Source organism: Fukomys damarensis, unplaced genomic scaffold, assembly GCF_012274545.1.
Source record: "Fukomys damarensis isolate Sample0158 unplaced genomic scaffold, DMR_v1.0_HiC HiC_scaffold_38, whole genome shotgun sequence".
Taxonomy (NCBI): domain Eukaryota; kingdom Metazoa; phylum Chordata; class Mammalia; order Rodentia; family Bathyergidae; genus Fukomys; species Fukomys damarensis.
This window is the reverse complement of record NW_022900950.1, coordinates 3573669-3596878: the sequence shown is the minus strand read 5'-3', so window position 1 is coordinate 3596878 and position 23210 is coordinate 3573669. Positions and strand designations below refer to the sequence as shown.

Below are 23210 nucleotides of genomic sequence, written 5' to 3'. Positions count from 1 at the left end.
TTGGGGTCCTTGACTTCTCTCATTTTGCTTTCTTGGAGAAGAAATTCAGTGTTAAAAACCAAGAGTATAAATATTCAAATTTCTAAAAACCCTGACACATGCATTTCAAAATATAATGATTAACACAACAGTCAAATCAGTTGAGTAAAGATTTGCATTACTCACTGCAAATGCCTCACCATTGCAAAGCAGTGGAAAGAGGTGCTGTCCATGCCTAACTACACAAAAGAGAATCACAATGACACAGTTGGTATTGGGTTGATAGCTAAGGCCTTTTCAAATTGCCATCCAATTTTTATTTTTTAATCTAATCTTACCCATAATATTCTAGTAGTTTAGTCTCAGATAATAGCATGATACTTAACTAAAAACAAATGAAGGAATGGAGGATGTACATTTACATATTTAAAAGGAAGAGGTTTATCTTGTCTTTCTTCTATTTGTGTAAATTATCTACATCTTCACATTTTAAGACCTCACTGTTAAGGGTGTGCTAAACATTGTCCATAAATCTAAACTTCGCCTAAATGTTAAGCTCTCCTGCTAAAAGAGGAAGTTAATCATCTGAAGGAAGAACATCATTTTCAGGACCAGCTCTTTGGATTCATGTTAATAATGTTCATTACAATATACATAATACCTGGCCATATTCCATTCACAAAATAAGAGATGGCAATGTACCAGCTTCTACCCAAACTACAATCACTTTACTGCCTTTCACAAAAAAGACATGCATTTCAACCAAAGTCTGCTGTAAAATCATATTTATCAGAAACTAAATGTCTCATCAAAAGAGTTGAAAAACATTATAGAAGTGACTCTTAAAAATTGAGATTCAATATTTTTAAAAGAAAACTAATAGTAACAGTGTTGGAATTTCATAACAAGCAAATTAAACTGCAGAATTTTAATTCCTTATTTCTTCATTTCATTATTTATATTCAGTTTACTTATAGGAAGAGCAAAAAATAATGACCCTCTAGTTAGTACCATTTAACCTAATTTTTAAAATATCTCACAGTGACATATGTATGGCTTACACTTTCTGTATATTATGATGATTTGATGCCTTAAATATCTATCTGAATGGAGAGAGACTGCCTCTGCAGGTATTAGCCAATTCTTACAGAGAGCAAAGAGCTCAGCTGGGAGAATGTCTTTGATATACAAACTGACCAACCCAGAGCCAAATCTCTCTCAGGTGTATATAGTCCGGGAAGCAAGATATCTGCCACAAATATTCCAGGTCTAGGTTCCTGACAATTAGGCAATATCCGTTTTTTTTTTTGTTACTGGGGATTGAACTCCGGTCCTTACGCTTGCAAGGCAGGCCACCGAACCGCTGAGCTAAATCCCCAGCAAGGCGATATCCTTAAAGCTTAGACCTTGGTAAACTTTTCAAGCTAGCCAATACTAAACTGTTTAACCTGCCCTGTCTTTCCTGAAGAAACTCCGATAAAAAGCAATGGCATACAATCTCCCCAATATCTTCTCTTTTTGCCTTCTATTTCTAGTTCTTTCCTCTGTGCCCTGAAGGGCATGTTGTGCCCCCTGTTTTTAGGACCCCTGAATATAATATGCTTTGTTTCCCTGAGCCTCTCCTGAGTCTTTTCTTACTATACCTATCACACAAAAGAACAGAGAACAGAATGTTTATGATTCACTTGCTGTCTTGTTTCCTGTTTTGAACCTTACTGTTGATTGGCCATCAGAATCTGTTCTCCCCTCTCATCTACATACTGCTGGGCCTTGGTAAAGATGATATTCCCAGCCTCCCTTCCAGCTAGATGTAGCCTTTTACCAGGTTTCAGCCAAATTTATCACATAGATAAGAAATAAAGCCACAATAAGATGAAAGAGGAGATTTCTGAACTGAGTAAAAGTTTGAAATAAAAGACCTTTAAAGTCTCTTCTAGGCCTAATACCTCTATTTTATAATTTTCTATCACATAGCAAAAAGAAAGTTAAGAAGAGGGAAAGAAAATAGGATTCAAAAGGACAGGAGAGAAGGAGAAGATATGAAAGGAGTAAAGACAATTTCATATCTAAGTAATTTAAAACAAATCAACAGATTACTTGGAAATAAGGCTTTAATTATAATTTTATATAGTACCAAGTTTCACATGCCCCTACCCTTTTAAAAACAAAAATAACCATATCACTCTTACAAAATGTTTGAGAATCTAGAGGGTCAGAACTACATTTGGAGTGTAGTAATAAAATTATGTCTCAAGGATTCAGGATTAATTTAATTAAAATTTACAATCCCTTTCATTTATCATTTATAGTAGCAGTTTTGAACTCCTTGATTGATTCATGTTATAATCATTAAGTAATTTTACAATCCTAATTTATAACAGGTTGTCTGTTGACTTTTCCATGCTGCTATTTATGCCTGCCCTCGATTCTGTCATTTTATAGGCATGTTAGTTAATGACTCTCTCCAGTTTATTAATAAGTTTAACTAAAGAAAATAAGGTAAAAGACTGTGTCATGCTCATTTTTACATTATCTCTGGTGCACGGAGCTCAGAAATACTTTTATTCATCAATTGTGTTTGAGCCTCTACTCTGCACTTGCCAATCCTCTGGCCATGGTTAACAGAGTGGCTTTTCAAGTGAGAGAAATCTGTGTTTAAATCCCTTTTCTTCCTCAGTTTCTTATTCCTCAGTTTCCTCATCTATAAAATGGACAAAATAATATAAGGACTTCTTTCCCAGGTGAATATTGAACAAGATAATAAAGGTAAAGTACTTAACAGAGTCCGGCACATAGTAAGTATTCAACAAATGTTATCTATAAGTGAATCACATAGTATTTATTAGATGATGCCAATAATATAATCATTAATAATATAATGTATGTACTATAAAATGATTGAATGAACATTTCATAAAGAGAGGACTTTTTGTCATTTTTTTCCTTTGGTGTATCTCTAGTTCCTATAGCAGAGTAGATGCTCAAAAAGAGTTATAAATAAGTGACCCAGTAGTCAAAATATATATATTCAGTCCCCAACTTACAAACATTCAAGTTGTGAACTTTCACAGAAACAAACAGATCCTGCATTATGAACATTTGTAGATGCAAACAAATCATGGAAGAATTATAGATAAATGAGCTAGGTAGAAATGTTAGAGGCAATCAGACAGGGATAGGTCCTCCAGAGTGTCCGGACAAAGGTGAAACACACCACATCTGCACGAGAGATACATCAGCTGAAGACCAGGCCTCAAGATAAAGACAAGATGACCAGGCTTACATAGTTCTTCAAAGAACAAACACTGGGCCTAATGAAGCCTAGATAGACACCAGCCACTCAGGTGGGTTGCCAGAGATGTCTGGACCTACCACTTCCTAGGAGAATCTTTGTTCTTTCAATTCATGCTTGTTACATGACTTGTTTCCCAATTGGATCACCAGTACCTGAGTGACTGTACTTGAAACCTTACTGGATGTTCATGGCTGTGGCCCATGTTGAACTCACATGGGTTTCACCCTCTAAAATTCCCTGTAGAGTGGGATCCCCAGCTCTCCATTCAGGACCCCTCCTTCCCCTCAGGAGCTTTCCTATCAATAAATATCTTCCTACTCTTAACCTCTGTTGCTCCTAGGACAACAGATTCCTGGAGAACAAGAACTTGGCATATCATACAGTAAACAGGTTGGGAGATATAATATTTCATATTTCATCTTCTTTATTATTTCCAGTGACAGAAGTAGCTCATGTGTCTTCCAGACACTGTCACAGTTGTGCTGTTGTGTGCTTATGTGCAGTTCAAAACTATACAGTAGTATAGGGCTCAAACAGAGCTCAGGATGTCTGGAAGCATTATTCACAGTATTTTGTGTGTATGTTTGGTTTTTTATGCTTTCCATTGTATATTTTTTCTTTTATTGAGTTTATTGGTACATTTTAGGTATACAGTACAATTGCATTCATTATTGGGATATTGTACCTTTACAGGACAGGTCTTGATTCTCATTTTTTCCCCTTGTCCCTGCCCTCCCTTCACCCCCCCCTCCTCTCCCCATTTACAAACACTTTATTTCAATTTTTTCATTTTGTCATATATTTTTCTTTTCCCTTATTACCTTTCCCTTATTACCTTTCCCCTACCCTTCCCACTTTCCCTACACCTTTAGCCCTTTCTCATTGTGTATTTTTGTCAAGAGTGTATAAGATTCACACGGTTGAACTTATGAATCCAACTTACAAACAATTTTCAGAAGTGGAATTCATTCATAAGTCGAGGACTTACAGTAATCTTACTTAATATGAAAAATGATTTCATATTCCTTCTAAAAGACAGACATATATACATGTGAAAGAGAAGTAGAAATGAATGGGGTGAGGGTATGGGTGTATGAGAGGGTAACAAACCAAGAGAGAAATACTGAAAGCAATCTACTCTTTGGATTAAAGCAGGTTTGAGGTAAGCCAGCAAGTTAACTCAGATCTTATTAGCAAACTGAGTGAATAATTCTGTTTTTGCTCAAATTTCCTTGAGGTATACTTCTTTTATTGATAGTAAAATAATTCTATTAAACACAGGAGACTTTAGATTTCACTTAGTGACAAAACATCTAGTATATTACAATATAAGTTTACACATCAAAATATGTCAAAACTGACAAATATTTAAGCTTTTCAAATATCAGCATTATTTTTGTTTTCTGTTTTTAAGGTTCTAGACATTTCTGAGTAAAAATGCAAAATATAAGAAAGCAAAACATTTGTTTTACTCATTAAGGCTCTTTTTTGAAATGTGAATTTCTGCACAATTAATAAAAATCACATTACAAAATAACTGATTTATTTTGAATAAATATTCTTAGTAACTCTAATTTATTATTAAATTGATAAGTTACTAAGTTAAATCAAAGTATTGTTATCAACTGTGGTAGTATAGCAAAGAGTTAAAGAGCATGTACTCTACATTACATCTTCATCAATAGATCCTGCAGTTGAAAAGATGAACAAAGAAAAATGAGAGTTAAGCTATACAAAATAGACCTAATAGTCATTTGCAAAACATTTCATTCAACAGCTGAAGAATACATGTTCTTATCAGCACATGAAATATGCTCCAAGATAGACTATATGTGAGGTCAAAAATTAAGTTTCACAAGTTCAAAAAAATTGAAATATGGCATGTGTGTTCACTGAACATAACAGAAAAAAACTAGAAATTACCAACCAGGTCTTTAGAAATTATAAAAATACATATAAACTAAGCTACATGCCTTTGAATTACCAAGGGGCTAGTAAAGAAATGAAAAATAAAAGGGTAGGGGAAAGGAAATAAGAGAAAAGAATATGAGAAAATGAAAAAAATGGAAATAAAGTTTTTATAAATAGAGAAAGGAGGAGGGGGTGAAGAGAGGGTAGAGGTATGGGGAAAAAAATGAGAACCAAGACCTGTCACGTAAAGGTACAAATCCCAATACTGAATGTAACTGTACTGTATACCTAAAATGTACCAATAAACTCAATGAGAAAAAAAATTTTTATAAAAGAAATGAAAATGGAAAAAAAACTTTTGGAATGAAAATGGCCTTATTCTTTTCCTGTTCAAGACATTTTAATGATGATCTCTATAAATTCTTTTTTAAATTAATTTTATTGGGGCTGGAAATTTAGCTCAGTTGTTCCGCCACCTGCCTCGCAAGCACAAGGTCCTGAGTTTGATCACCGGTACCAAAAAAAAATTTTTTTTTAATTTTATTGATACACTTTAGGTATACAATATAGTGACATTCATCATTGGAAATTTGTACCTTTACATAATATATCTTGATTCTTATTTTTCCCATTCCCTGCTCTCCCTTCAACTCCTCTACTGCTTTCTATTTACAAAGACTTTCTTTACATTTTTTCATTTCCTCACATTAATTCCTTTTTCTTTCCTTTACCCTACCTATCTCACTTCCCCTTCCCCTTTGAATCTTTTCTTCCTATTTCACAATATCTGTTACACATTTTTATCGTTATTTACACTTTCAGTTTCTCACAACAAAAAAAATCAGTATTTACATATGTGTGTCCTATTTATTTCACTAAGAGTATCACCTCAATGTGCATCCATTTAGCTATAAAGGTCTCTATAGTTTCTCATACTTTATTGTACTCCATTTTATTTAAAAAAAAAAACACATTTTCTTTATCCAGTCTCCAGTTGATTGGCAATTGGACTGTTTCCAAGTTTTAGCTATTACAAACTGCACTGCTATGAACATGGTTACTCGTATATAACTGTGCATATGTCACTTTGGGGGAGAAACCCAGCAGGGGAATAGCTGGGTCAAGAGGGACTTCCAATCCTAATTCTCTGAGTTATCTCCATACTGATTTCCACAGTGGTTGCACCAGTCTACACTCCACCAACAGTGGAAAAGGATTTCTTTTTCCCCCATGGCCCCACCAGCATTTGTTATTGTGTGAAGAGACAACCCACAATGTGGGAGAAAATTCTAACCAACTGTTCCTCAGACAAAGAATGTATAAATTTTTTTAAAAATCAGACCTCCCAAAGTTAAAGACCCAATCCAAAAATGGGCATCTGAAATGAACAGATATTTCTCAGACAAAGAAGTAGTGATAGCAAATAAACATGAAAAAATGTTCAACATCAATGAAATTTTAAAATATATTGAAATAAAGGAAAATGAAAACAACATGTGAGCAGTACTAAAAGAAGACAGCTTACTGCAGTACATTCCTAATAGAAAAATAGAATAACTTAAAATAAACAATCTGCTGATACAACTCAATTAACTAGAAAGGCCAAAAAAATCAAAAATAAAATTAATAGAAGAAATAATAAATATGGCTACAGAAAAAAATTAGACACTAAAAACATTACAAAATATCAATGAATGAAGAACTGTTTTTGTGGGCTAGGGATTTAGCTCAGTGGTGCCCCTTGCCTGCCTTGCAAGCAAGCACAAGGTCCTGAGTTCAATTCCCGGTACCAAAAACGAAAAAAAAAATTGTTTCTGGAAAAATAAAAATTTTAACTAGGCTACCCAAAGAAAACAAAGAGAAGACCCAAAATTTTTTAAAAATAGAGATGAAAAAGGAGACCAGTGATGTGACAGAAATACAAAAAAAAAAAATTATTAGAGACTATTATGAACAACTATATGGCAACAAATTTGAAAACCTAGAAGAAATAAATATATTTCAGGATACATAAAGCCTACCAAATTGAAACATGAATATATAGAAAACCTGAATAGCCATGAGAATAAATCAGTAACCAAAACAAATGAAAAAAAAAGGATTACAAACAGAAAACCCCACGTTGGAATGACTTTAAAGATGAACTAACACCAAGGGGGGAAGTGAGGGGAGCCCATCCAAACTCATTCTATGATGCTAGGATTACCCTGACACCAAAACAAGACACAAATACAAAAATGGAAAACTATACACCAGCATCCCTAATAAACACAGACGCAAAAATTCTCAGTGGGGCTGATGATTTAGCTCAGTGGTTCTGCTGCCCATCTTGCAAGTGCAAGGAATGGAGTTTGATCCCGGTACCAAAAAAGAAAAAAATGTAGCATAAGCAAAAACAGATACAACAATCAATGGGACAGAAGTTAATCCATGCATTTACAGCCTACTCATTTCCAACAAAGAAATCAAGAAAATACATTGAAGAAGAGACTGTCTCTTTAATAAATGGTACTGGAAAAACTGGATGTACACATACAGAAGAAAGTAACTAGATCCCTACCTCTCACTGTACACCCCCCAAAAAAAGAAGGACCTAAATATAAGAACAGAAATTATAAGACTACTAGACAAAATACAGAGAGAACACCTCAAGACACTTGGTTAGGCAATGATTTTTAAAGTAAGATCCCAACAGCACAAGCAACAAAAACAAAACTAGACACATGAGATTACATCAAATTAAGCTTTTTGCACAGCAAAAAAAAAACAGAGTTAAGAGATAAACTACAAATTGGGAAAAATATTTGCAAACTATTCAGCTGACAAAGGGATAATATCCAGAATATTTAAAGAACTCAAGCAACTCAACAATAAAAATAATAATAATATTAAACATCATCATCATCATCTGATTTTAAAGTGGATAAATGATCTGAATACTCATTTCTCAAAGGAAGATACATATATTGCTGATAATTATATGGAAAATGTTCAGTATTGCTAATTATCAGGGAAATGGAATCATTAGGAAATGGAATGATAAATCTTCTCATTCAGGTTAAATAGCTATTATCAAAAAGACAAAAAAACAACAAATGGCAAGGATGTGAAGAAAGGGTTGTTCGCATACATGATTAGGGAAATGTACACTAGGGTGGAAAACAGCATGGAGATCCTCAAAATACTGAAAATAGAACTTGTATCTGTTTTATAAATCCCAATATTAGGTATACATTCAAAAGAAATAAAGTCATTGCATCAAAGAGAGATCTGCAAGGCCACATTTATTGTAACAATATTTCACTATTCACAGTAGCCAATATATGGGCTCAACCAGGATATCTCTTGTTCATCAGTGGATGGATGAACTTTTTTTATTTGTTTGTTTTTTGAGACACGGTCTCACTATGTAGTTGAGAATGACCTGGAACTCACTATGTAGCCCAGGCTGGTCTTGAACTCACAGAGATCCTCCTGCCTCCGCCTCCTGAGTGTCTGGATTACAGATATGTGCCACCATGCCCAGCTGATGAATGAATTTTCTAATGTGACAATGAATGTTATTCAGTCAAAAAAGAGGATGAAATCTGGTCATTCGTGGCCACATGGATGAAATGTGAGGACATCATGTTAAATGAATAAACCAGACACGTAAAAACAATTACTGCATGCTTATACTCATTTGTCATATGGGAAAAAAAAGTAGAATAGAGATTACTAGAGCAAGTTAGGGGGAAGGAGGATAGAGAATGTGAATAATGGGTACCAAATATAGTTAGGCAGGTGGAAATGCAAATTACTCTGATTTGATCATTATACATTATTTACATGTATTGAATCAGAATACTGTACCTTATAAGATAAATATAAATGTTATATATAGTTGTAAAATAAACATTAAAATAACACTATTGGACAAACTGTACTATGCAAGACCAAAACTGAGTAACCTGGATTTTAGAAATCAGAAAATAACCATAGATTTTTATACTAAGGTATTCCCAGATGGATTACCAATATGAAGTATATAGTACATTAACATTTTAGTAACTACATAGTCAAATATTTTGATGTTGAACTAAACTGTACTCATCAGAGTTACCATATGCCATTTATTCTTCTAAACAACTATACCATTTGTGCCTGCCTCTCCATTGCTGGGAAGGGCATATTTAAACTGAAATTATCCAGATGAATGAAGAAACAGTCTAATGAATCACTGTAAATTCTTACGGCAATAAGATAAAAATTCATACCCAACTCTAATATGTTCTAACAATGTCTGCATTTCTTTAATATAAAAAGAGGTATAAATTATGAAACAAGTTCCTTTTTGTAACATGTATAAATATGACTGACCAATATTAAGTATTAGTAGAATATTATGTAAACAATCCTGAAGTACCCTAAGACTGTGAAAATAAACTAATTCACGAAAAACAAAGATCATTTCCTCTGAAGCCAGATTGCCTGGATTAAAAATTAGGCTCTGCCATTTATTATCTATAATAACGTGATCAAATTATTTAACAGACATACATTTCCTCTCCTATAAAATGAATTACAGAGCGGTGAAAAGATTTGAAATGTGGAAAGTGCTTAAAACAGTATTGAGACATATTAAGCTTTTACATCAGTGTTGGTATTCTTGGTTTGTTATCTAAAATAACTGCAATAAACAGATCCTATATTTCATCAGCATAACTTAACTTTAAAACACTTCATGGTTGGTTTAACGTCTCATACTTTGCTTCATTTAAAGAATTGAGGACCAGATCTTCCTGCCAGACTCTCAAACCTTCATGTGTACACATCCAAATTAATGAAGCAATTCAGCAATGTTAGTAATGACAAAGCCGAAAAATAGCATGGTGATTCCCTTTGCTGCTTGTCCTTTTCCTGCTAATGGAGATTTATGCAATGGAAAACAAATTATCTGAATAGGAAATTGGGACTTGAGCCTGAAAGAGTCTAGTGCTAAATGCATCTAATCATTTTCTACAGTATAATAATGTTCTTGGAAAAAATGCTGCACCATGATCCTAGGACTCTCAAGTTCAAATGTGTATGGGACCAGGCAAGCACTACGGCCATGTGAAGCACCCTGACTATAAACAGTTAAGTTATTCAAAATTGTAAAATCACACAATATAAGCTTTTTAAAAAATCTGCTGACCATATCGAGCCATTAAGATGCCCAACTGAGACCCTGAGTTATGTATCTAAAAGTGAAAAGTGACTTTAACTGCTTAGTAATGTTACAGATAATTTTTATTTTGTGTGCCTTTTATCATTTTCTAAATGTTTTACAACATACAAGATTTCCTTTAATGCCAATGAATAACAAGTACACATAATATGTGACTTTTAGGGGGAAAGAGAATAAGCATTTTTGTCGCAAGTGTCAAAATAAACAACCTGCTATGTCTTAGAACGTTACATAGCAAGCCTTGTGAGAAGGGGCCAAAATGATCGAATACCTTAAGGAACAAGAGGGAGAGAAATCTGTGGATGAGGTTAATTTGGGGAGACTAAGAACATCCTTAGATGTCTGTCTGATTTAGAAAAAAGTCCAGCCTATCATTTTTAACAGGCAGAATTTACAATGACTAAAATACAGTCAACATTCTAAGTGCTTTTTTAAAGTGGTGAGATTGTATTTAACTATCCAAAATGACCAAAAAAATCATTCTTTCTTTAAAACTCGAATTCTGCAATGCCTCTCTAAATCACACCGCTTGACTGAGCATCTTTCCAGAACCAACAGCATTTCTTCATCAAATGCCAGAGGAAATGTGAAGGTCAGTGAGGGCCAGAAGAGTCCATATCCTTGAGCAGACTTTGTGCAGGTCTTTCCGGGGCTTTGCACAAGCATGTTCCAGAGAGAGCCAAATAAATTGCTTTAAACTTTAGAAGTTTTAAATTAAAATAAAGAATCTACAATCCCCAATTCATCTCATTAGGAAAGTTTCTCCTTATCAACTCAAAGACAGAGTATACATAGCAAAAGGAGAATGTGCATTTGTGTATGCATGATCTATTTTTTTCCTCATTAAGTTTATTGGTACATTTTAGGTATACAGTACAGTTACATTCATCATTGGGATCTTGTACCTTTACATGATAGGTCTTGGTTCTCATTTTTCCCCTTGTCCCTGCTCTCCCTTCAACCCCTCCTCCCTTCCCTATTTACAAATATTTTATTTCTATTTTTTCATTTTCTCATTTTTTTATTTTCCCTTATTACCTTTCCCCTTCCCTTACCACTTTCCCTACACCTTTAGCCCTGTCCTTCCTATTTCACATTGTCAATTATACCATTACTATCATATGTACCATTATAGTTTTTCACACCAGTGAAACTATTCAGTATTTAAACGTGTGACTTATTTATTTCACTTAAAAGTATATCCTCAATATGCATCCATTTTCCTATGAATGACTCTAATTTATCATTCTTTATGGCTGAGTAATATTCCATTTTATAGAAAAACCACATCTTCTTTATCCAGTCTCCAACTGATGGGCAAATGGGCAGTTTCCAAGTTTTATGTATTACAAACTGTGCTGCTATAAACATGGGTGCACATATATCACTGTGATATGATTCTTTTAGTTCTTTTGGAAAGATACCCAGCAGAGGGATGGCTGGGTCAAATGGAACCTCTAGTCCTAGTTCTTTGAGGTATCTCCATGTTGATTTCCATAGTGGTTGCACCAATCTGCATTTGCACCAACAATGAAGAAGGGTTCCTTTCTACGCACACCCCTGCCAACATTTGTTATTGTGGGATTTCTTGATAGTAGCCATTCTTTGTGGGGTGAGGTGGAATCTCAGTGTTGTTTTCATCTGCATCTCTCGAATGATCAGTGATGTGGAACATTTTTTCATGTATTTACTTGCTGCTTTTACTTCTTTGTCTGATAAATGTCTGTTCATTTCAGATGCCCATTTCTGAATCAGGTCTTTATATTTGGGGGGCTGTTTTTCTTAGTTCTTTATATATTCTAGATAAAAGTCCTTTGTCTGAGGAGCAGCTGGTAAAAATTTTTTCCTACATTGTAGGTTGTCTCTGAGTTCTGTTGATGGCTTCTTTTGCAGTGCAGAAACTTTTTTGTGTGATTTATTTAGGAAAGTTAAAATAGCATCATAAATGCCATCCGTCATAACTACACTAAAAGCTCTCTTTCATTTTGAAATCCACTGGATAAGTTTCAGAAAAAGGCACCAGTCGTGATGAACCTAAATCAGGAAGTGGGTCGGTCCTAGGAAAACATTATAATCCCACTCTTCTGTGTAATTTTGCATTTCAGAGGAAACAGAATGTCCCTCTACTTTAATGCTTTGAAATTTGATAATAAATATGAATGGGACTCATACATATTTTGCAAACCAAATAGAATGTTTCAGAGTTTATGATTTTTCAAAACTATATAGAAAGCCAGTCAAAAGGAGTACACAAATTTTAGTATGCATTCAAAGGAGACTAAACAGTGACCGCTTCGACAGCACATATACTAAAATTGAAAGGGAATTTATAGGCAGAATTCCAATTTGAGGTACCATTTAGACTTGCTGTTCAAAAAAGAAAAAAAAAAGATTCAAAACCTGCAAATAAGAAACTACTATCATATTAATAAGTTTAATTCAGGAAAATTCAAGAAAGTGAACGTTTGTGAAGGGTTATGGACTGTTGTGGTTGATGTCTACATATCCTCCATGTCATGCACTTCTGGTGAGGCTTTGAGAAGGTGATTGCATTGTGAGGTCACTGTAGCTGACTTACAGGCGATAGAGTCTGGTCAGAAGAGGCAGGTTGCTAGGAGCATGACCTACACAGGTGTATCGCCCTTCCTCACCCCTCCCTCTCGGTTTCCAGTCTGCCACGTGGTAAGCAGCTTTCCTCCAACGGCCCTTCCCCATTTGCATTTTGGACTGGAGCCAGATGACTAGGGACTGAAACCTCTACAATCAGAGGCAAAATAAACCTTTCCCCCTTTCAGTTGTGGGTATCACGTCTTGTGACTTAGCAACAAGTAACGTGACTAAGACACACCAAAGAAGGGAAGTCCAGTATCACCTTATAGAGTGAAAATTTTATATTCAACATTTTTGCAAGCTGTTTTAGCCAATGCACTTGCATTAGTAAAGTACACTTCTGGGTGTATCTGAGTGGGTGGTGTAGGTGTGACCTTAGGGTTTATGTCTGGTCTCTTGTTCCTTCCTCTCTTGTGCTGTTTTCCTACTCTGCTTCCTGGTCGCCATGGACTAAGCAGCTTTGCTCTGCCAAACTCTTCCTCCATAATGTTCCCGGCTTGGTGCCAGCTAACCATAGACTGAATCTTCTGAAACTGTAACCAACAATAAACCTCTCTGCCTTTAAAATTCGAGTGTCAAGTAGTTTGTCCCAGCAACGGGAAATCTGTCTGACATACCTTGTTAGCATTAAAAGTGAAAGCGATTTATCTATTGTTTATACAAAATATTCTGCCCCAATTATGTCCCAGAACAATTTCCTAGAAACATCAATTCCACAGAATTACTATGTAGAATAGGCAGTAAATGTGGGAATTATTTTAACATAGTAGTGTAGAGTGAAGGCTGTGTGTTCAGAGAAATGGAGTTCAGAATCACACTACTCACATGATGTTGGATGAATTTCTTCACAGCTTCGTAACTTAGTTTTCCAATCTGTGAAACATGGAAAAAAAATTGTGTCTACATCATAGAATTAATGGATGAAGTTTTCAGAAACCAAAACAAACAAACAAAAAATGCAAAGTTCTTAGAATAGTGTCTGGTACATAATGCATACTCAAAAAATGATGATTGTCATTGTTATTAGTAATAGTGCTAGCATTACTATTATATTAACTATTATAACTGTCAAGTCTGTTTTGGATATGTTGGGCTAATAAAGTAAAACAAATTTCTTTTCTGAAGGACTTTGGTGTTACTGATATTCATTGTTATTCTCCAAGGGACAGTTTTCAGTGTTTTCCAAACTGATTTTCACCGTGGAGTTTTTTGTTTGCCGCTATACATTTTTCAAAACTAATGTCAATGAACAGGCTTGAGAAATATAAATGAGTAAAAAGAGAATTACAAAAAGGATGTTTAAAAAAGATAATAAACTTGTCTTTCCAGTACTATCACTGTGGTGAGGAATTTTTTTTTTTTCTCACACAGAGATTTGCATGGTGGAGGAGTTCTTGTTCTAAAATCGAGCGATATGGCTATGTGCACCAGCTCCCTCGTTTAACACTCTATGACCTTAGGCAAGATACTTGACTTCTCTGCTTTCACATTTGTAAAATCATAGGATTACTGTGGGAATTAATGGAACAATCCTAGTAAAGCATCTGCGAGAATGCTATCAAGTTAGGAAGGGGGTTGTGCTCAGGGATCCTGGGCATTGATGGGTCTCCATCGCTGCACTCCAACCTCAATGGTCTTATGACTCTCAGATGTGGACTTGGATCTGAGAACCAGGAAGACACAAATATCACCAAATATTTCTAGCTAACAATGTATCATTGCTGGTATATGAGCTGTGACGTACCAATGCATTCTGCTTCTCAGGCCTTCATGACTGAGCCCAGCTCAGTCACTACTAGGACTTCGGCACCAACAGAACCTGCTGTAATATAACCTCTACTTTTTTATTGCCTTGTACGCCTTCCCTCTGATAGATTTCCATATTCTTGTTTGGCTTATATCCAGAAATTAACATAGGTATCTTAGGGTTTAAAAAGGGGAAAATAAGAAAGTTCTAATGTAGCTAAATGGAAATAATAAACCAAAACAGTGCCCCAACACTAGACACACGATAAATGTCAAAGTCTAGCAAGCCTTCCCACCCAAGAGTTTGTGTCACCAAAATCCTTACAATTTGGGGGTGATTCTGTCTGGGGGGAAAAAGTAAATATAAAATATAAATTTATGGAAAAATTAGAACAGACACATACAAGTAAGCTGTGAACCATAAGCTTCATTAGCATTGCTCTAAATCCATTCAAGAAGGTTGGGAGTGTAGCTCAATGGTGAGGCCCTGGCTTCAATCCCCAGCACCGCAAAGAAAAAACAATTCCTGGGACAGAAACATATAAGGCCCTGTTTTCAAGGGCTTTAAATATAAGGGAAACAAGACTGCATGTAAGAGTTTAAATAGTAACAAAAATATGTAGAAAAAACATTTAGAATGATACATGAATGACAGAAAGCAATATATAATAAATCTACAGGAATGGCACAACTAGTAAGTATTATGAGAATTCAAAAGAGAATCACCATGAAACTGGATTATCCTAAATGGCTTCACACAAAAAGTGATGTATTAGATCAATAATGGAGAATTCAGAATGAGAAATTAGAATCTTTCATAGGAAAATGGATACATATTGAGGATATACTCCTAAGTGAAATAAATAGGTCACACAAGTATAAATACCGAATAGTTTCTCTGGTGTGAAAAACTATAATGGTGCATAAAATACTAATGATATAATTGATAATGTGAAATAGGAAGAAAAGGGCTAAAGGTGTAGGGGAAGTGGGAAGGGTAGGAGAAAGGCAATAAGGGAAAAGGAAAAAAATGAGAAAATGAAAAAATGGAAATAAAGTATTTGTAAATAGGGAAGGGAGGAGAGGGTTAAGGGAGAGCAGGGATAAGGGGAAAAAATGAGAACCAAGACCTGTCCTGTAAAGGTACAAGATTCCAATGATGAATGTAACTGTACTGTATACCTATTCAATGAGAAAAAAACAAAAAATTATGTATTTAAAATAATGAAGAATTTATGTAAGCAAAAAGGACAATTATATGTCCAGAGGTTCATATGGAACCTCTACCTGTCCCACACACAATGACCTGGATCACCATAACAAAACACCACTCTGATGATTTCACTCTACTTTTTTTTTTTCAAGATTTGTAGTTTCATTGTACTTTTAAGGTGAAGCTCAAAGTTGTTAGATGGACATTTAATGTCTTTAATTGGTTATTCACAGCTTATATCCAATTAAAATCCTTCCAGAAACCCCTGTCCTATCTGAACAAGAACAGGAGACACGCATAGCAGGTGCTTGCAAACCAGTGGCTCAAGGGAAAGTGATAGCAGGTCACAGTGATAGCAAATTTCTAGAGACCAAGTGCCCAAAGTGCAACCCAAAGCACACTTACCACAAAGTGCCAAGATTGCAATGCAATCTGAATGTTGAGGTTTTAATTTAGTAAAGAACAAACAACAGCTGTTATCTGATGCTCAGCTGCTGGGACAGCTTGGCTCACACAAGGGCAGAAAGGGCTCTTCATGCTCATGCAGCACAAGTACAACAGGCTCGGCACCCCCGTATGAGCCAGCAGGACAAGCTCATACACAGATGAGTAAGGTTTAGAGTAAAGAAAGAACATAGTCAGGTCTTTGTGTCCACAAAAATGCTGTAAATATGGCTTCAAAAATGTTTAAACGACAAATTTGTCAATTAAATTTTAGTAGTTTAAATGAAAATATCTTTTACCAGAATATCAGCATCTACTGGGAAGTTTTGACTTGAAATCAAGAAGACACAGGTAGGATTGAGAGAGATAAATATTGCATCTCTCCCAGGCAGAGTTCCAATATGGTTTAATTCCAAGAAAACAGTGCTCGCTTCAGCAGCACATATAATTCCATGAAAACATCCCCCTATATTCCCTAAATTGCTTAATGAAATCTATAAATTACAAAAACATAAAATGCCTAGAAATAAAGTCTTTCTTCAAAAGATATTGCAGTCTTTTAGAAATAAGGATCACAATACTGCTATGGTTTTTAGAGTCCAGTCTTAATTTGTAACTCCCAGAACTACAGAGAACACTTACAATTTAAACTCAACAATGCAAGCTTTACAAATACCACTCAATAACTAAAATAAAACAATTATCTGTATTTATTACTTGGACTAGCATTTTCACATGGATCGCTAATAACTCTGCTTCTTGGATAATTTTCCTAAATGCTTATCAGATGTAGTTAGTTTGCTTAAATATGTCAAACCCCTACATCTCAATTCCAGCTCACACTATTTTTCACCCCAGTTTTCTGTATAACTGAATTTCCAGATGCTCATTGAATATTTGAAAACTGAGAGGAGTAACAGATATAATAAGAAAGCACTGTCATATATTATAAAGTATGTTCTTCATTTTTCTCAGCTTTAACACTCAAAATAGAAAACCTCTCACCTTCATACCCCAAGAGTCCATTAAAAGGTTGTCCTGGTGCTCCTGAAGGTGCTAGGGGCCATCAAAACAAAAGATCATTTACATGTATCAGTAAGCTGTGAGACACAGCTTTAAAAAGTAGAGAGTCACAGGCCTCTCCATCACTTCTATAATGTCCCAAGTTGGAATAATTCTATATTTCCATCATCAAAATGAAACAGAGGAGAAAATACCATAATAGAAGTAGAGCAGTGTATTTTTTGTTCTGTTGGCCTTGGTAAATTACACTCAAATAAAAATAGTTTACTAATATACCCAAGGGAATTAATACTTCATACATTTTAAAGAATTATATTAATTTCAGTATAACACTTCTGTCCATAGAAAAATATATACAAAAATATTTTGAGGAATTGTTTTTTTAAATAGGCCATTATACAATATTACAATGCTTTTTTTTAAAAGATGAGACAGAATATATTAGGCACAGATACAAATTCCATATGATGAGTGCAATCATTATGTATATCTAAAATGTACCAATAAATGTTTTGCTCAAAAAAAATGTTTAATGTCAAGAGTCTGTTTTTATTCATCCTTCGAATACTTACTGAAGATATCCTATGTGTGCAGCTTCTCACTGGGTCCTGCAGAGGAAATTCAAAGAAGTTAAGATGTAAGCCCTGTCCTAAAAGACACTGCAATCTTTATAATTAGAAAAAATGCATATCTACAAACTAATGAACAGTTTGACAATGCATCAGTTAAGGACCAGGTGATGTAAAATGTAATTGGAACATAGAGATAAATATAAGGTGAAGTAGTCAGAAAATATGTCCTAAATATGTCCTAGGTTCTGGAACATAGGAATAAAAAAAACAAATAAACAAACAAACAAAAGGAAAAATACATGCATTGACCAGAACTACTGTATCTTGTGGATAATTATTTTGCATACTTCAATTTCAAACTTTCAGAAGGGTGAAAATGGCATAAAAGAATCAGCACTTAATGCTCATATTCCATCTTAGCTGATTTCTGCGTATTCCCCCCAAAATATATTAGAATATTATTCTTACATAGATATACATTAAATGCTTAGCCAGTGCTAATTAGTAATGAAATAATCATTTCTTGCATAACCAGGCCTTTTCTGTACTGGATAATGGAGTTACCAAAAAAAAAATAAAAAACATTCCTTGTCTTCCAGCAACTCATAATCTAGTAGAGAGCAGAGCTGTAGCCAACACCTGAGAAGAGTGTGAAAAATGACACAATGCAAGAATGGACACTCAATACCAAGCCTCTAGTTCTGATAGTTGTTCTGATAGCAGCAAAGGCAGCAAAGACATCAAAAGATGTATAAGAACACAACAGGAAAGGAAATAAGTATAGGAAAACAGTATATTACAACTGGAGGAAAGAGCATGAGCAAAAGCTGAAAGTGGCATGAGAATTGAAGGAGACAGGATACAGAAAGCGCATGGGGAACAGGTTCTGAGAAGTTGTATTAAAGAAGGGGTACCATCCATGAGGCCAACAGTAGAGTTTATGCTCAAGCCAAGTAGAACACAATGGTTTTAAGCAGGGAATTTACTGGTGTGGTTCATATTTTAGAAAAATTTCTCTGAAGTACAAATAAAAGAACAAAAATACTCCAAGAAATTGGAAGTGTTATTTAAAACTTATTTGTCTATCCTAATGTTCCCTAACTACATTGGTAAGCTTTTATTTCCAAAGTTATGGTCTTTATTTCAAATGGTTCTTATGCAATGTCTGTTAGAGAAAAGGATGTGAAAGAATAAAATTGATGTCAATTCAATGAAACTCTTTATTCTGTCTTTGTAACATAATGCTTTTTGAACCTCCCAGTGTTAGATACACTCATGCCTTCTCAATTATTCATTTCTCATTATGTAAAGAAAATTAAGCAAAACGATTCTGACTGAAGGAGAAAAAAACCAAATATAGAGCCAAGAATAACTTACCGTAAGCAGCGAGTGGTATAAGTTTAAACAACCATTTAGAAAATTATCTTATCATAAAAGCAAAAAAAATTTACATGCACGAAAGTTTAAAACTCCATGTATTCATTGTATGATTGTTCTCCTTCTCCTGAACATTTTCAAATCGTGTCTATCTCTGAGACACTTTTACCTAGAAAAAAAGATGGAATAATTTTTAATGTATTATGTTGAATTATTTTTTTATTTCTTTATAAACATATTTTTTCTAATATTCCTATGAAGTCAAATGTGTTCCTTTGGCAGCTTGCAGATTTCAGAAAAACTGTCACCTTTACTAAAAATTCACTGTCAAAATAACATTTAAGTTTAGTAGGAAATTTCAGTTGTTTTGTTATATCAGAAATGTCAACTAAAAATTCATGGAATATAATAAAATGAATATGTGTGACAAGTAGCATATTTCTTTAATTTTACTATTCAAATATTATCTGGAAGGAAAATTCTTAAGGGAGCTTCCTGTTTTATAAAACCCTTCTTATATATAAAGTTTAAGGGTAAAAAGAAAAATAACATATACAGTCTTGGACACACTAATGTTTAATCCTTGGCAGAATTATTATTTTGACCCCTTTATAAAATAGCTTCATGTTTATAAAATTCTCAACTACTTAAAGTATACTTTCTATTAAATTTTTGGAACTCCCATTTGATATCTGTACTACATCATACGGAATTTGATCTGATGACTTGATTTTGGTGAGTTTTTGTCATTGTTTAAACCAAATTTCTATAAAGGAGTATATACTACCTATAGTGTGAAAAAAGTGTTTTTTGACCAAAAATGCAATGATTCCTGAAAGACAAAACTGAATTTCCCTAAACCAGAAACTTCTAAAAATCAATAAAAGAGCACTTAGTGCTCTTTTAATGGGTATGTTCTGTTTAGTTATGTAACTTTTTAAAAACATATTTCTGTTTTTTTAAACTCCCTGTAGGAAAATCATCAATAATTTTCAATAATAAAATAATAATAATAATTATTATTACTATTATTATTGTAGGAAACCAAGTTGCATTAAAGTTCACTAAGTTGTTTATTCCTGAAAGACAAAACTGAATTTCCCTAAACCAGAAACTTCTAAAAATCAATAAAAGAGCACTTAGTGCTCTTTTAATGGGTATGTTCTGTTTAGTTATGTAACTTTTTAAAAACATATTTCTGTTTTTTTAAACTCCCTGTAGGAAAATCATCAATAATTTTCAATAATAAAATAATAATAATAATTATTATTACTATTATTATTGTAGGAAACCAAGTTGCATTAAAGTTCAAGCTAAGTTGTTCTGAAGTGACAGATTTTTATTTCTAGATTTTCCACCTATAAGACTTACAGAGACTTGTGTAATTATATTGGGTCAATAGAATCGATGTAAATGTAGTGTGGATAACTAGATGAAAGCTCATGCTATAACATTTCTTCAATTACAGAGTTTTAAATTTTTGCTCACCTTATTTCAAATAATTGCCTCTATTTTCTACCTTGGCTATATATATAAAACTTTAAAAAGAATCAATAATTCATGTAGGCTTCTCTAGCCAACTTTTCTCCTTCTGAAAAATGGATTTGAAGTTATTTCTTTCATATTTAATACTAGTATAAGTTATGATTCTTTTTTAAAGATTTTAGTTGTAGATGGCAGAAAAGACTTAAAATTAGCCTATATCACTCTTCTTGTAGGAGAATCAGCTTGTTTTATGAAGTATATGAAGGGATAGCAAAATAAAATTATTAATTTTAATGAGATCCAATCATGGCTAATATCATTTTGTACATATATTAAAATTACTGGAATTATTTTTGAATTCAGAAAATAGGCATATATAAATAATAAAACAAAATTCCTTTGAAGAATAAAAAGTGAGGTTTTTAACCTCAATTTATTAATTTATTAATATATTTGTAAGCATGTATACTATATTTTCTAGCTAATCTAGTGATTTTATATAATGTCAGACATATTATGTCTAAATAGGATTTCATGCATCACATTTTTACTCATTAAATGTAAAATAATATTTAACTTTGTCTTACTTGAAAGCAAGGTATAAATCACAGAAGGAAAATGAGGCCTAAAATTATAACAAAGTGTCAAAAGAACCTTTTAATTAAAAAATTACATAAAGCCTCATATATTTCTAGCAATTAAAATAGTGATGAACTAGATAAATGCAATATCACAGGATAATATAAATCTGAATTTGGAAAAGAAAAAGTTATAAGATCTTCATCGAGCTATACAAAATTGTAATACTATAAAGCTTATCCCACTATTGAACAAGGTGATCTCTGAAATTACAAGGCAGTGAATTCAGAGTTATAAAAAGGAAATATTACTTCATAACCTTTAGTTAACTTGTAGCTACAGTTCCACAGGAGGTCATAAAATAAAATTCTGTGGTTGGATTTAAAAGCTGGATAATTTTATAGCCACTCATAATATCAGAGTTCAAGCTCATTTCTTTCAGCAGGTAGAATAGCATTCTTTGATCATACATATAAATATACTACAAAGGAAGAAGGTAGGTGGTACAAGGTGTTGTCTTAAAGGTTAAATATTGGTTGGGCTAGGGATTTAGCTCAGTGGTGCTGCTGCCCGCCCCGCAAGTGCAAGGTCCTGAGTTTGATCCCTGGTACCAAAAAAACCCCAAAAAAAAACCAAAAAAAAGGTTAAATATTGGTTACTTGGAGTTAAGTGACACTTTAGTCTGCTTTCCAACATACAGAGACTAATGAAGGAGAATAGAGACCACAGGAAGCAGCCTTTGTAAGTCAGGATTTATAACTGCCCATAGCATCTGTCCATCAGTTTTCAGACGCACACATACAATAAGCGCACATCTGACATAAAACTATCAAGTTATTTCATTTTGGGTGATCTTCCACTTCCAAAATTAAGCTTCACTTTTCAGAATGCCTTTTCTTCTTCTCTGTATGGTGTTTTAGCTTAGGAGAGTTCCATTATCATCTGTTTAAAAAATACAAAATAACAATGTCTTGTCTAAGCAAACTTTGAACCGCTTTTAAACACATACATTCTGTTCACCTTTAAACACTTTTTTGAATTGCCACTTTCTGTATCTGTGCCTTTGCTCATTCTGCCTCTGCCCCTGGAATGCCATTCCCTGCTCCTCTTGCTTCTTAATTCCAGTTTCTTCATGAAGTTATCCCTGTTATTTTCAGATGAAAATAATACTTAAATTACCCTCTCCACCCACCATATACACCCAAAATATTAGATCTGTATTTTTGGTTTTTATGCATTTCTATCTTACTGTAAAATTATACATGAATACATTTGGCTTACTCCTTGCTTACCTCTTGTTTTACAAAAATGAAAAATCTTGCAAGCAGGAGCCATACTGAAGTTATACATTGTGTGTTTCACAGCACCTCACTTAATATCTTCAGGGTGTCAAGTGTTCACATTTATGGCACGATGAAATAACTGAATTAATGTGGTTTGATGTTTATATGGATGGGTGCTTCCTTGGACAGTAATGTATGGTAAGAATTACTTTTTGATATACCTGTTGCCTTTATCTTTATATAATTCTTACCTCTCACATACCGGCTGACAATTGTTTTCTTTCTTGCTTGCTTTTGAAATTTGCAATCCTTCAAATTAATAAAAATAAAATTAATTTCTATAAAAATACCATTCTCAGATCCACTATACAAATGAAAAAATAATGTAATAAAAGTGATAAATAAAGTATTGCTGAGAGTGCCCTTATTTTAAAGAGGTTTATGATTGTTTCTGGGTAGAGTTGAATGAAGAACCAAAAATATC

The 23210-nt window shown here is 33.8% G+C and overlaps 1 long non-coding RNA gene across 1 annotated transcript; it reads right to left on the bottom strand.

Moving 5' to 3' along the window:
* Positions 1-12768: 12768 nt before the first annotated feature.
* Positions 12769-22731, bottom strand: LOC104858595. The gene is made up of 5 exons (XR_779175.2): positions 22464-22731; positions 19380-19548; positions 18003-18038; positions 17413-17463; positions 12769-13877 (listed from the first exon to the last, which is right to left on the bottom strand). It is a non-coding gene; the product is annotated as an uncharacterized LOC104858595 (long non-coding RNA).
* Positions 22732-23210: the final 479 nt, after the last annotated feature.